Raw genomic sequence first — 14,816 nt, forward strand, 5'->3', positions numbered from 1 at the left:
GTAGTTCACATTACAAAGAGTTTCACAGCTATTCTGGTTTTAAGTATCATCTCCTTCCTCTCCTTGCAGACTCCTCCCCAGAGATGCCTCCTCTCATTTACACCCTGTCCAGTGGCACGCTATCCCTCAGTAGTGCAGCTGTGCTGTAAACAGCTTTGCGCAACCTCTCCAGTCAGAAAATAACAAAAAGGAAATTATTTTTCAGATGGAAAATTCCCAATCTGGTTAACACAGTGACCACACAAGCAGCTCTATCAGCACAACTGGTGCACCCTTTTCAGGGGCAGAATAAAGCAGCAGAGGGAAGAAGGAACAGCACTGGCTTAGCATAGTCATAACATCCCACAGCGCCTCAATCTGCCTCTGTGCTTCTGGAAAACACATCCATATTCCTATGGCTGGGATAGGTCCTAGCTAGGTCCAAGGCCTAACTCTTTTAGCAGAGTGAAGCTTGAGCATGCACCAGGCTCGCTCCTCTATCTTTCTCTTCCTGTTGTCCCTGTGTTCATGGGAAAGAAACCCAGTTGGGATGTGCTCCTGTGCAATGGTGCGGGAGCAAAATCCTCTGGCATCTGTTGTTGAATCTACAGGTACCTACTGTGAGCCAAGTCAACTCCCTAAAAACATCGTTCAGTAATCTCAGTCCTTATATTGATGTGACATCTTGGGTAGGCATTTGCTTGAGAAATTCCTTTTCCCATATCAAATTGGAACAGTAACTCTTTCCAACTTTCCAGCTCATAGCAAGGCTGCTACGAGGGCAGAGGTCACCAGATCAGTGGGGTTCAGGCAAACTCAGAAAATTTAGAAGACTGATTCCTTTGATGCCAAACGTGTTGATAAGAGAATTAGTGTGAGCCAAATTCTTCTGGCGGCCTATTAAAGGCAGCCTCATGACAGATCCTCCTTGTGATGTGGCTCTACTCTGTAACTGCTGATTGTCAGCCTCTGTTGTAATATCTTCTGCAATAAGGCATCCGTTCCTCGGGGGCAAAACAAAATGGATGCTCCATACCAGCAATGAAAGTGCCATTGATTTTGTTGAGAATTGTTATTACAATTATAAAAAGGTCCCTTCAGGCTTGCACACTGACACATGAGGCAGTGAAAAGCAAAATCACACTCTCAACTCCAAACAAGCAGTGTGCTGGAAAGGGACAAAAGAGTAGTGGGAGTCAACAGAAACAACTATGCAGTCATATTTTGAGATATTGCCAGAAGCAAAGGTTTCAGGGGCTTTCAGAAAAAGAAGGGGACTGACAGTCAGTGTTTGATGGTGGGCCCAAAATGCATCAGAACAAGAGCACCAGATTTTTTAACTCCCTCAATGGAAAGAAGTACAAGCAGTATTCAGAGCCAAAGTTTTAAACAAAAAGAACGAAGTCCCTTGCCTTCAAATGAGTCTGCAATTCAACAGCCAGAAAATACATGTCCTATAATGGGAGGAAAACTGGCAACAGATCTTCAGCAAGGATGTGATAATGTGCACTTTCTCTGCTGCTCACATCAGTAAAGCATCTACAGCTATGCAGTAGGTACCAGTTCCCATCTCATGGCAGGTTATGAGGATGTTGGTAAAATGCAACAGGAGAGCAGGGGGAAAGGGTGAGTGGTCTGCAGTTGCATTTGGGGGCCTGTGTCACTTAACCAGGAGTTTGCCCACCACAATGGACTGAGCTTATGAGGAGAGCACACACCTGCACCCTGCTACAGCTGAACAACAGCTCTCCATCAGTGAACATAAAAGAAAAGCAAACCTCTCTAAGTGGCCTCTATTCAATAGCTATTTCTCAGGATGAATGGTGAGCTATCACAAATGCACCAGGCACAACTAGCACTGCAAACAAATTGACAAAGAGTCAGTGGCTTAGACTCAGAAGAAGACATTCATAATTTTTAGGAATCCTTGATGCAGCAAAACCAATTGTCCCTCAGTATTGGCTGGCGTTTTCCTACTTTTGTTTTGTTCTGTTTTGTTTATGAGTGAGTGGAAAGCAAAAGGCAGATCTAGTGACAGAAGCAACAACATTTAAAGAATCATCACTGATGGCCTCTTTTTATTTAGTTGTGAAACACGCTCAGGGAGACAAGTCACTGCCACAGTGCTTTGCAGTTTCTGCAGACATGCGTCACCCCCCTGGAAGTGACCACTTGAGTGTAGAGGACTGAAAAAGTTATTGCATCTCTGCTGATTTATCTTGTTTTGGTGGTTTTTTTTTAACAGAACTTCTGCTTGTGATCCCTAGCTGTCATTTTAACTTAACTTAGTCTTAACTAAAATATTGGATCTTTTGTCTAAATTTCTTATACCATTTTATCATATATACCTGTACTCTGGACATGATACTCAATGTGATTGTTTATCTTCTTAGGCTGGTTAAATCCATCTCTTGCAGCCTCTCACACGTATCTTCACTTATACAGCTGAACTTCTTTACTGGTCTATTGTCATCTCACACCTTGATGATTACCATTTCCTCTTTTCCTTCCTCCTTTACTCTAAAAGCAATTTTTATTGAGCCCTACTTAATTCCACACATGGCTTTACATCCTCATTAAAAGCTATAAGGGTTTCCTGCCTTCAAACAGCACAATGCCTCATAAGGAATATATCTTAGGGTGAAAGTACTCAGACGATCCATCTCTTACTACCACTCCAATCCTGAGATTACTTTTGCACAGTATGCTTGCACCCATCCATCTGCCTGATCAGGGGGCTTGCTGTCAGTGGTAGAGTGCAGATTCAGTGTTTGAGAAGAGACTGTTGCAAAGAGTAACCACAGGAGGTATCAGTCAAAATAATGTAAGAAATCTGGGGAGAGTTTAGAAGGATGATGCACGAGATCTGATGCTTTTGCTTGTTTCAAGATACAAAAGCTCACTGGGAGCTCAGGTTCTCACAGGTTTATGCAAGGAATATTGGGTGTACTGTCATGTACAGCTCCCTTTGCCCTGTTACAGCACAAGAAGGTCCACACAGAACAGCAGCAGAGTTCCCGCAGTTGTGTAAGTATGTTGATAAGCAAATTGCATAGGCAACTCATGCAGTAGCCAAAGAACAAATATTCAGTCTGGAAAGAACCCCAAAGTATGACTGCCACTGAACACAAGAAATTGCTTCTGCTTCTTGAAACATAGAATGTTTGGCTTTAATACTGCTTTCTACATCTGTATGCTCAACTTTGTAAGCTCATGTCTTACCTTTTTTCATTAAATGGTGTACAGTAGCGTAGAAGACAGAATCAGTTGTTTCTTTGATTGAGAAAAAAGTGCAAGGCTGGAGAGACTGTCCACGTGCAATGCACAGGAGGCTGTCAGCTGAAACACCAAGGCACAAGTACAGTGTAGGACTTGTGCTCACACTCATGAGTAATGATTATGTTACCTAGTTATGCACAAGTTCATAAAGGTTTGGTATTGATAAATGCTAAGAAATAATGTGAAGGTATGTGGGAGAGAAGGAAGACATGATATTTTCTATAAATCGGGGTCAAGGAAAAGAAAATATTACAAAGAATGAGAACTTTAAAGCTATGGTACATTTAATATCAAGGCAACCATCAGAGATAGTGAGGATCTTGCAAGTCAACTCTTAGCTCTTGTTTGTAGCATAAAGTTAATTACAGAAGGGAGCATCTGCCCTAAAATTCATGAAACTGTCCTGTTGGCAGATGCACCCATGTGCAAGTATCCACCCTTGAACAGCTTTCTTTTAGGGCCTGCAGAGCATCCCCAGATTAGGTACATGGCAATGGTGTCACTAAAACTTTGATGATCCAATTGAAACCAAAGCAGAGATCTTGCTGCCATGTGGGAACTTGCAGGTTCAAGGGTCTGTGTAATCTAAGCTGAGCTGCAGCCAGGAGGGGAGGAAACTGGGCTCTGCTCTAGCATTGCACTGCCAGCCAGCTAGGGACAAAGTTCTAAGCATCTGCTCTTGCGTAAGATGTCTGGGTTTTGGCAGCTTTAGATGCAAAAAATGTTTGTAGCTTGTTTCTGGGCCAAGAGATAAGAGGAATAACAAAAAAAATTGAATTAACCTTTTATTAGAGAGCTTAACTATTATTAGTCCATGAGGCTGCTAAAGGGGCTTTTCTGGACTCAGAGCCTGAGTATTAATGTAAGGTGGAGCACACAGCATCATAACATCAGGCACACAGCTAGGCCGGATGAATCGCAGCATGACTTAGGGCGTATGTAAGGCTCTCAAGGGAGGTGCATGGGAGCAGCTCTTTCCATGACAGAAATGAATGACAACATTTTGAGAGCATATTTTTTATGGGAAGACATGGGAGCTGAGGGCGCTCAGTGAGGACTGGATTTGGATCTGGCCAACAGGAGGAAATGTGGAGTTGGGAAACATCAGCCTTGCAAGCAGGGTGGTGTTCAGACATCACCGAGGCACTGAGGTGAGCTGGCTGCTGCAAGGATTCTGTGTATGGCAGTACCCCACAGAAATGCAGAAAACAGACCTGCCTGGGCCATCACATAGATCTGTCCTGTCATAAGAGACTGTCCTAATCCATTACCGTGCTTTGCCGAGTGCTAGCTGAGAGTGACACTGCACATTCAAAACCCTTGGGAATATGCCTGTTGCATGCGCAGTTCACCATTTACCCCAGCTCTGGAAGATGAGCCCGAACACAGGAAGGAGTTTGGTCCCATTTCACATTCAGAAGAGAACGGATAGTTAACTTCATTTTCAGGTGCTCAGGCTGTTTCTAGAGAGATCACTTCTCACTTTTGCACTAGCACTGGTGCAAGTGTCAGCTGAGGGAATACCTGTGTGCTGCCACTGTGTTAACTAGGCTGGTAATCTCAGCTGGAAAACCTGTGGCTGTGGCTATCCAACAAACAGCATATGAATAAGAACCATTGACTGTTTCACACTGTGCCTGTGTACGCATGTGTTTGTGTGGGTGGTGAATGCATACAAGATGTTCCTACAGATTCCTGCAGAACGGAAATTTGAAAGTGGAATTGAAGGTGGTGAAATTTACTGTGTGCTGCATAACAGTAAGAGAAATGCTGTGCAGCCAGATGGTTTTTCCAGAAGTCTTTGCTATAGACTGGTATTGGCCTCACTATATTAGTAAAATTATGCTTGCTGATAAATGTCCATACCAAACTGATGATGCATTAAGGAACAGCGTTTTTAATCAATAAGTGTTTGTCTGTCCATCCTGTTGATTTTATTCTCCCCAGCATATTTACTTTCATTCTGGAAAGATCTTACGAGGAATGAGCTCCAGCATCAAAGGAAGATGTCAGAAAAATCTTTAGAGGTTAGCACCTTTTATGTGGATTTGGAGGTTTCAGACACTTGTTAAATTTAGGAGTTAAATGAGAACAGCTTTGACTGATGATGCAATGCAATGTTGGGATTGCAAGAAAAGATCCCAGCAGAAGGCCAGCACACAGATGTGTCAGATGAGACTGCATTCCACGCACCAAAAGTCACGATCTCCTGACTGAGCCATCAGCAGCATTGATTTGGACTTCCTTATACTTGAAAGCATTCAGACAGACTGGAAGAAATTCCAGTCATTGCAAGTAAATTTAGGCTACCATTAAAAAGCCATGAGGTACTTTGCAAAACTTCCTTACTTTTCTAGAAAGCAATTGTTCTTCACCTGGAATCATTAACTCCAGACAACAGTAAGCTAAGGACTAAATACATAGTTTGGTCCACTTCCGTATGTATTTACTCTTGTTGTTTGTTCTAATGGGGTAAGGGAATCATTTTTGTGATTTAACAGTTATGTATACTTTCCTGACTGTCTTCTTCTCTTTTTGGGAATACATATAGGAAAGAAAACCCATGAAAGACTCTCAAGCTCCAACACAAGGGTCACAGACCCACAGACTAATTCAGGCTGGAAGGCATCCCTGAGGCCACCCAACAGGCTACCTGCTCACAGCTGGGCTAACTTCAAAGCAGGGTGGGGTTGTTCAAGGCACTGACCAGCTGAACTTTGAAAATGTCCAGGACTGGAACTCCACAGCCTCTCTGCCCTGTTCCAGGGAAGTGTCACTTTCAGGATGACATTTTCTTTTCTTATGGTTGATTAGAGTTTGCCATACTGCAAACTGCAAATGTTGTCAGTTGTACCTTCCTGGTAAATGTCTGAGAAGAATCTGGCTCTGTTTGCTCTGTAGTCTCCCTATCAGTGGAAAATGGCAATAAGCCTTCTTATTCTCCTCCTCTTTTAGAGGCAAAATAAATCTTGTTGTCTCAGTGTCTTCTCCCATGCCCGGTGACTTGTGGTCCTCTGCTGGATGCCCTCCTGTAAGCTGGACACAGTTCTTCAAAAGCAGCCTCATTAGTACCAAATCGTGCTCCTAGCAAGGTTCTCGCTAAGAAACACACTCCTTCTTGCCTTTCTTGGAGGTAGGTGTGATATTTGGTGGGTGTGATATTTGCCTTTCTTCTTGACCTTGGGGACCTCATCAAATTACCATAATTTTTCAAATATGATAGAGTATGGCCTTGCAATGACACCAGCCAGCTCCCTCCTAACTCTTGGATCCATGCCATCACATCGCAAGGACTCAGACACGTCCCCATGCTTACGCTGAAGCATTCATTTACGCAAGCTCTGACTTAATCTTCCCTTACCATTACCAACATTTGTCTCCTTCAAACTCTGCCACAAGGCACGCAGCTCTGTGAGGCTGAAGGCAGACTTAGACAGTGAAGACTGAGGAAAAGAAAAAAATAAGATCTTCAGCCTTTTCCATATCCCCCCATTACCAAGTCTCCTGCCCTATCAGGGACTGTTCTGAGCTGGAAATACTTTCTCCAGGGGAAGTTTGGGTGTCCAAGTTCTGCAGATTTTTACTTTTGAAAATCTGGACTGTTTCTGTCATAATTTTCACTAAAAAGTTTTGTGAGAGAAAATAAAATAGGAGGTTATGGATGTGAATGTTTGCAGAAAAGGAGAATTACGGACACAAACAGACTGTCTTTTGCTAGGCTGTTACCGGACAGATTATTCCTCACATAATGGCAAATATTTCCCATTTTTTAAATTTAGTTCATTAAAAAAAAAAAAAAAAAATCATTATACAGGGAAAAAGAACCCCACAAACCCAACAACTCTTAATTTATTCCCCAGACTGTAGCTCAACACAAAAAGAAAACACAGATGTTTCATAACACAGCTGTAGAGTGAGTTTTTTCAGGTTTGTGGATTTGGCACCCTTCTGCGTTTTTGGGACCCAAGTTAATGGCTCAGGGCAGACAGCCCTACTCTGGATGTAGCCCTGAATGTGCTGCCTGAACAGGGATAAGGAAACAAGCACAAGGTCCCTCAGCACAAACTCTTAGGATTCAGTGAAAACTGAACCTGAGATAATTTGTGCCATGGTTTCCATGTTTATGTTATCCCACAAAATCAAAAGTAATTTGTATAGTACATAAATAATAGACACTGACTTCACAGCCCTATGCAGGCTACCAAAGATTAGAAACATGTCACAGGGAATCTGTAGGGTTTGTCACCAGTTTAAGCCATTGTAGAGTCTATATGACAGTGAAAGGGTGCAGCTTTTGCTCAATCCTGTGTGCATTAGCTGCAGTTGTAATTCAGTTGCCTGAGGGCTGCAGTGACTATTGTTGATGTAGCTGTAAATTATTACTTGCTTCAAGTGAAGAGAGGGCAGGAAGGCTACTATTGTCCAAAAGGGTGTTCCTGAGGCAAACCCTTGATCGTTCCTGTGAACAGTGATGATAACAGGGCGGTTAACATATAATCCTTGCTGGAGGCAAGGCAGGTACAACTGTTTGCAGTGTGGCTGCCCAAGGTAGGGCTGCCTCCTACTCCCGTTCAGCAATGACACTGAGAATCTCACTGCTTTACGAGGCACTGCTTTCCAAATCTCTGCCATTCCTTAACTACATCATGTAACCTTCTTCATTTCCTTTTTCCTGCAGCCAATTCCTTCTGGACGCAAAGCTTGCACTCCCCCTTCCCACCTCTCCCTATGAGTGTCTCAAACACCTGACTTCAAATTCACCTGCGTTTAAACATAATTTTTCATAGCTAAAAATACCAGAATTCTATGCCTAATATCAGGGGAAAAAAATCTGATTTGATGATGAGGGGACAAATTATCATCGTTAGAATGAATTCTCTGCAGTCTAATCCTGCAAATGAATCAGGATTATCAGTTTCCAGTGAGAGGGAAGCATCATCAGTGGTTCAGCTATACTACAGCCATACTACAGAACCAAAGGACTAAGGGATTACTTGTTGGACTACTGAACAAAGATTTTCTCTGTGAAGAATTAGGATTAATACTTTGTAAAAAGGGAAAAACTCTGGGTACAAGGCAGATCCCTGTCCTGTAGTCACTTCAGTTTACGCAAGGAAGCACAGCAATGCACTAAGCTTTCTCCCTTTGGGACCATAGAAGTGGATCAGTCTTATCTTTTTGATGTGCTTTATCCAGATTTGTTTGGCACACCAGCAAGCAGACACTTACTGATTTCTTCTGAGCTTAGAGTTCCATCCTAATAGGGTCAGATTTTTCACAAGGGATTACTTAGCCTCAATGGCACAGAAGCACACAGGAAACCAACATGATATTTTTAAGAATTAGACATTGCTTTGCTGCTAATGAAGTGCACAATGAAAACATGCTTGATCTGCTTCTAGAAAATAGCTGAAGTAAAAAAATACTGGATCAAGTGGAGAAGAATGGGATTTGCTGGTAGCAAATAAAGAGCATTTTTCACCTGAAATGCCTAGCATGCTATTTGAAGTAGTTGTAATAATGAGCACTATGTCAGCGCTCAGAGAGATAGAAGAGAGGAGTCACACTGTCTCTCACTGGATAATTAAGCTCCCATTTCTATCCAAGAGGGTGGGATGAGATAAACTGTGTATGTTGCAGGTGGGAGGAACAGGGCAGAGTGAAGAGGGTCAGAGGTGGGTGAAGGCAAGAAGTTAAGCAGTATGAAAAAAAGAGAAATAAGAATCCAGTAAAAAGAAGTGCTTCAGCTCACTGCCTCCTCATTTCCCTATGACAGGAGACACAACATCAGAAACAAGAATGTTCTCACCACCTTCAGATCTACTTAATATTCTCTAGCAGCACTGGTGCTCCAGAGCTCTTTATTTCCTAGCAAGATCTTGTCATTATCCCCAAGGAAATGAGCAATTATGATAGCTTTTATGTCACTGATGGGGTAACAGTGGCCAGAGATGTAAATGCATTCAGAAAATTTTTCTAGGAATTTTCAAAGCATTAAGTCATTTGACAGTTGCTTGATAGAAGTTAGATATGAAATTACTCTGAAATATTCATTAACTACTTACCTACCTTTTAAGGCACATATATATCTTTTAAAATGAGATGCAAGTGGCTTGTTTCTGAAAGTGATATAGAAGTTTAAAGTTATGCCTTATGGTAGGTCTCCAAGGACAAAAAGTTGTAGGAGTTAGGCTTTAAGCACCCTCAGGCATCAGGTCTTTGCAAGCCCTCTGTGGGTCCCAGCTCTCAGTTTGCCTCTTAGGTCGAGCTTGTTGCTCAGCCAGAAAATTGAACTTTACTGTTCATAGATGTAAAGAAAAAAAAATATCTGACTGGTATAAGATGTACATAACATCCTCAACTCGGGGCCCCTGTTTTCTCTAGAGAATGGCTATGCCACCCCTGACATGGAGTGTGCTTTCTTCTCAAAACCCTTTAATCTTTTTCTAAGTTCAGGAGCAAATGTCAGTACAAGGCCCAGTTTATAAATAGGAGATGCTACACTTGGGAGGGCTGATTCATTTTGCTTGGCTTACTCTGTGGACCAAGGAGGGAGGCTTTTCACAAGGACTCGCTTGGCTTGACCTCGTGTCTTCAGTTTCCTGGGTCTGCTTCATAACAACAAATTCAGGGTCTATAAAATAACTCTGGTGCATTCAATATATTAATCCTGTTGAAAGTACAGATGTCCATTTCTTCAATGGAACAATAATAATAATAGCTTGTCTTCCTTAGAGACTGGAGTGGTGTGAATAAAAGAGCTCTGCTAGACAGCAAAGTATGCCAAATGGACATATTTTACTAGATGAGAAAAACAGCTTGTCACTTCTAATTGTTCAAATTACGTGTGATTCAGTTCCTCCTGCAGTTATTTTTAAGTTGTTGTTAAGAGGGTATATAATGTGCAGCTAAGAATAAAAAGGGTGTGAAATTGTTAGCTCCCCTGGTAGGTAGGTGGTGATAATGAAGATTTTATAAAGTTCTTGTTAATAGAAAAAATCTCTGTAGTGCTCAGGAAATCTCTTACAGCATTACCAGTCTCTCACTAAAGTAATGGTTCTTAAGGAATACGCATGGGTTTTGATCTGCTGATTTCCTTTTTTTCTTAATTATAGAAATGAGCTGAAATCAGAGTGATGGGTCAGAACTCCAGGATAACAAGTGTTGTGCTGGTGTCCCAAAATGTCATCCAAAGCTGCTGATTGGGACCCCAGGGCATGGTCTGCGGCTTGGGCTGGCTCACAAGTCATGTCCTGTGCTCAGCACCATGCCAGCCGCTCTCCATTAGGAGAGCTGCAGCAGACACTCCTCAATGTGACAAACCTCCTAACAGAGATTGCTTTCACAGTATGGGTCACAAGTCTGGCATCTGGGGACTAATGGCTTAGACCCTTTCTGGCCTGTTGAGTACTCTTGTCCCAAGGTGGGTATATGAAAGGCCTGCTGTGGTAGCTAGATTTCTCTGGGACACCAGAGGATCTCAGCTCACACTGATAATGAAGACATCGGTCAATAATATTGAGGTTACTGAACCACTACAGCAAACAGCCAGATCTCACACCTACCCCTCTGCCTGGTGTGGCAGGGCTGGGGCAGAAGTGTAGGACAGGGTACACTTGAAGAGGCACTTAATAGAGCATACAGGAAAAAAGGATAAACGTGTAACACTCCAAGGTAAACATCCCAGTCCTCATGCCAAGGCATTAAAGCACTCAGCAGGACACCACAAACAGGTTGAGTATGAAGTCCTGTCGGTGTCAAATGTTCCTCTCAACACAGCTCATTCAGCAGTCAAAGTCATAACAGTGTTTGTGGAGTAGGGCCAGGAGGCAGCTCATCAGCAACTGGACTGGTGAAGTTCCCAGGTGGAGTGCACACCTGAGCTGTAGTCACTGATATTCATGCAGCAGGGCCTGAATTAACTTCATTCATGCTAACACGGGTGCAGGTAGATACTGGCTTGGATGGAGGCGATGGAGTTGTGGCATGAAAGAGCTCAGCAGGAGCCAGCTGCACCAGCACCTCTCCAGACTCACAAATGCTATAGCCATTGCTGCTTCCAGGGCTATGGTGACTACAAATGGGGACTTCCTGTTCTCCGAGCAGAAAGTCCAGGAGCTTACTTTTAGTCTTTTTGGAACACACAAATCACTGTATGGAGCAGAGATTGAAACCTGGGATGCAGAGGAGATGGAGAGAGGGAAATGGCAGTGTGGAGTGCAACAACCAATGGGAATATATAATCCCATTCAGGCTGCCCCAGTGCCCTTGGAATATGACTAATTCATAGTGTGGGCAGGGAGGAAAAACTGTCACTACTTTGGGGAACACCACATCCTCACACATGCAAGTGCTCACATGGCTTTCCTGCCTGCATCTCTGGCTTGGAGGCATTTACAGGCTGGGTGTATCAGTCTCATAAACATGCCCTAGTCTGACTAAAGCACTTTTTTCTTGCAAGGTTCCTGCACGGCCTTACTCTGCTGACCTTTGTTCTTGTTCAATTAACCAACTTGGTAGATAACCAAAGACCCTTCAGCCTATACAATAGATCACTTTTCTAGCAGGTATCTTGCAAATCTTGTTATCGGCATTTTAAGTGCCAGTTTCCCGTAGGCAGTGGAGCTTCTGACTATGGGCCTTGGAGGTGGTAACATCTCCAGAGTAATCATTTCTTTCCTGACTCTGGCACTACAGAGTTCACTTTGCAGGGTGACCTTCACATTTGTATTCACATTTGTATTTGAAGGATCTCATTTTCTGAGGGATCTCATCAACTTTGGACGTTTGTCACATGAGTCTCTATCTGAGGTAGTCATACTAAGTTCATTTTATAATTAATGGAAATAGGTACTTTTATAGTCAGATTTATCTGCTGTCTTTTCATCAACAACTTGGGAATGAAATTCATCATGTCCTAGCCGTATCTTTTTTCTCTCCATTAACTATCACAAGCACTTAGTATCTCGTTCAGATGTGTCTGCACCGGGTGAATCTCACCTCCCTCTGCCAGGCACTTGTAACATCATCTGATTGTAATTTAGCATTCACTAACATAATCGTAACTAAAAATCTCATCAGTTGGGTCTAATTTGAGGTTATGAGGGTTTTTAGTCCCATGAACAACTTGTTTGGGTATTAGAATTGATCTGGCCTACAGAGCAGAATGAAAAGTGTTTTCACGGCATGGGAGTGGGCTAACGCTTTTTTAAAAAAATTGTCACGATATTTGTCTTCAAAGAAATCTGGATAACATATGTTAGCAAAAAGCATTGCTGAGTAAGAAATAGCTTAAGACTGGAAGAACTGTCATAGAGACAGGATTTCTGAGTCTTACTCCTATCTGTAATACTGACTTTGCAGCCTTTGGGTCACTTACAGCCTGCCAGGCTCCCAGGAAACAATGTGTACTTGCAGCACAGATGATAAAAAAATAAAATCCATTCTCAGCATCTTGAAAATTAGTTTAACAAAAGTCTCAGACTGCACATAAATGTAATGAAAAACAATTCAGAGAACTGACCTGAGGCTTTTCACAGCCATGAAAGTCCCCGTGACCTGGAAAAAGACAAGAAATAGGAACCCAGGTCTAACCTCACTGATGTCAAGTTACAAATAACATGATCTGATTTTCTGAATGTTGTTTTGAACCATTAGTTCTTCCAAGCACCCACAAAATGAAGGGCACCTGATGGACAGGTTGAGAGGTGTCTTTAGGCAGGTTTCTTTCTTGCAACTTGCCATGCCCTAAGAATGCACCATTTAGGAACCAGTTAACTCTGAGGTAAAGGATTTTGGCTGTCCACCCTTTTCTGGAGAAGCAGTCCTTTTGGATGATCTCGTTTTTTAATGTTTTTGGTAGTACCACACAAACTGTAGTTCAGAGCAAGAAAGGGAGAAGGGCTTATGAGTACACAAGCTAAACAAAAGCTACAATACCAATTTTCTGCACAACCACTTGGAAGGAATGAGGAAACACCATTTACTTTCCTTAACCATCCCGTCATCGTTCAGGTTCCTGGTTCACACTCCCAGATAAAGGTTAAATTATAATCCAGTGGGCAAATGACTTTAAAAAGAGTGATTCATTTACTCAGGTGAATAACAGATGTTTGTCTCATGGATAGAACACATCACTGATCAGATCTGTATCTTGGAGTTTTGGGGCCCTTATTTAACAGTGTCAGGAAACAGTAACATTTGTGGACAAATAAGGGTGTTCAGGTGGATCTTCCTACATCTCAACTCATCAGCAAAATTGTCATCAAAAATCACAGTTTTGGCACAGGCAAAGTGAGTATCTTCATATACTAGCTGAGAAAATGGGGGCAGCAAAAATATTAGTTTTCAGACATGAAACACTTGATGTTTTCCAGCAATAGTTATTGACTATTGACAAAAACTCCCTAGTAATGAGAGCAATGAATCATATTCTCTTAAAATATTATTAAACTGTTAAGAAATTCATGGAAGAACAACTCCTGCACTACCTTGCCAAGAAAAGAGACTCAAACCAGAATCAGTCATGGATTAGACAGGATGTGAAACACTTAACTTTTGCAACACTCAGCTATTCCAAAGTTTGAGAGATAAACAATCTTTATATCAAACCAGTACATTTCTTTGCTAAAGGCTGAAGTAATTTATATTAGTTAGCACACATAGGCTAAAAATGAGGGAAAGGCTCACTGTGGGGTGGGTTCCAGTCTGAAGGGAGCATTTTGGAAGGACTTTGCAGGACTCCTGACCTGGTACAGCACCTCTACTACACCTGTGAGTGGGAGGGCAGGAGAAAGGGGGACAGCTCAGTAATTCCTGCAGTCACTCACACCAGGACGCTTCACTTTGCTACATGAGTGAGGTACACTGGCCCATAACTGGATGACAAAAACTGTCCTGCTTGTAGAGAAATGTATGTGTGTATCTCACAAATGATGTTGGTGCCTGCTGTGCTTACTTGGCTCTTGCTTGCATGAACCAGCAGCTCCTGTGGCCCTGGGCACAGGATGGGTGCCTTGGGAGACAAGTAATTTTAGCCAACAGTTCTTGTCAAGCCAAGAATACATAACAAAAGCCACTCTCAGGAATTCACTGATTAGCAGCTGGGAATAGCTTGAGCTTTATCACTTAATCCAAGCCACATAAGCAAGATTTTTGTGCAGACACAGTAGTGGGTTTAGGCAAATGCACAGGCAGGAACACAGCTTAAAACTGCAATACAGATTTACCCTGAAACCCTGATTCCCTTGACTTGAGTACTTATGTCCAGCACAGACTTGAGTGAAACCCATCAATCTGAATAGACAAGATGAACAAAGAGAGATCCAAGGGTCAAGCACCAGGTCAAAATGTAAACAGAGAACAGAATCCAGACCTCTAAACTACCAGCCAACCACACAGTTCACTGGTTTGCACTCATCTTTCTACAACGCATTGCTGAGATTAACACAAGATGTTCTGCCTCAAGTAAAGCAAGCAAAAAGAAAGCTGAGATTTACCGTATGAATGCAGCTTTTTTAGTGTAGATTTACATGTAGGCATGCATGATTTTATAACAG

This window comes from Corvus moneduloides, chromosome 3, assembly GCF_009650955.1.
Source record: "Corvus moneduloides isolate bCorMon1 chromosome 3, bCorMon1.pri, whole genome shotgun sequence".
Lineage (NCBI taxonomy): Eukaryota > Metazoa > Chordata > Aves > Passeriformes > Corvidae > Corvus > Corvus moneduloides.